This window comes from Suncus etruscus, chromosome 5 (assembly GCF_024139225.1).
Source record: "Suncus etruscus isolate mSunEtr1 chromosome 5, mSunEtr1.pri.cur, whole genome shotgun sequence".
Lineage (NCBI taxonomy): Eukaryota > Metazoa > Chordata > Mammalia > Eulipotyphla > Soricidae > Suncus > Suncus etruscus.
The window spans coordinates 88756789-88757917 of NC_064852.1; the positions used below are offsets into that span (position 1 = coordinate 88756789).

The 1129-nt window shown below is 38.4% G+C and overlaps 1 non-coding gene across 1 annotated transcript; it reads left to right on the top strand.

The window, feature by feature from the left end:
- Nucleotides 1-704: 704 nt before the first annotated feature.
- Nucleotides 705-868, top strand: LOC126009734 (U1 spliceosomal RNA). Its single transcript, XR_007495949.1, has one exon. It is a non-coding gene; the product is annotated as a U1 spliceosomal RNA (small nuclear RNA).
- Nucleotides 869-1129: the final 261 nt, after the last annotated feature.

Sequence of the window (1129 nt, forward strand, 5' to 3'; positions counted from 1 at the left end):
ATATGGGATACCGGGGGATCGAACCACGGTCCGTCCAAGGCTAGCGCAGGCAAGGCAGGCACCTTACCTTTAGCGCCACCGCCCGGCCCCTGTGACATCTTTTCTAAGACAGAACAAGAAATTCTAAATAAAATACATTCACTCCTGAAATGTGCTCATTTTTTTTACTGTACTTATTTTCATTAGGGCTTCTTGGTAATGCTTGACTAAAGGAATTCTTGCACCCTAACATATTTTTATGAAATATATAACAGATAAAGTGTTATGTAACTTCCATGTAGGTTGAGAAATATAACATTGGCAGCTCTCCAGAAATCCCTGTGATACCTTCTAACCAACTTTTTTACCCTCCCCTCTGACAAAAGTAACATCTGTCCTGTTTTATGATACACAATTCCTTGTTTTCATTATGGATTTAACCGTTTAAAATTCTTTGTTAGTGGCACTTTTATATTAATGAAATCATATAGTACATTATTGTGTGTCTTCTTACACTCAACATTTTGTTCATGGAATCATGCATACATATGTTTACATGTGACTCCAATGTGTACTTTCTTCTTGCTCTATAGTTATTCTACTATATGCATACCAGAACTTACGTATTTTACTATTATTGAACATTGTGTTGTTTTCACGTTGGAGTTATTATGATAGAATTAAGAATTCTGGGGAGAACGTCACACTTGAAAGTGTTCAAGGCTATACTTACCTGGCATGGGAGATACCATGATCAGGAAGGTGGTTTCCCCAGGGTGAGGCTTATCCATTGCACTACGGATGTGCTGACCCCTGTGATTTCCCCAAATTTGGGAAACTCGACTGCATAATTTGTGGTAGTGGGGGACTGTGTTCACACTCTCCCCTATAAAAAAAAATGTGTTCAAGGCTTAGTCCTGGTCTTACACCTGGCAGTGCTCAGAACGGTTTGGGACTGCCAGGGACCAGACTAGGTTCAGCAACATTCAAAGCAAGAACCCTACCCACTATACTATCACTCTGGCCCCAAAAGTGACTCTTTATGGACATGTAAATAACTTTTCTGTTGAGAACCCATTTAAGAATAAATTTGATAAGTTATAGATATCATATATTTAATAGATAATAAATTGCCAGACTTTCTAAGTAT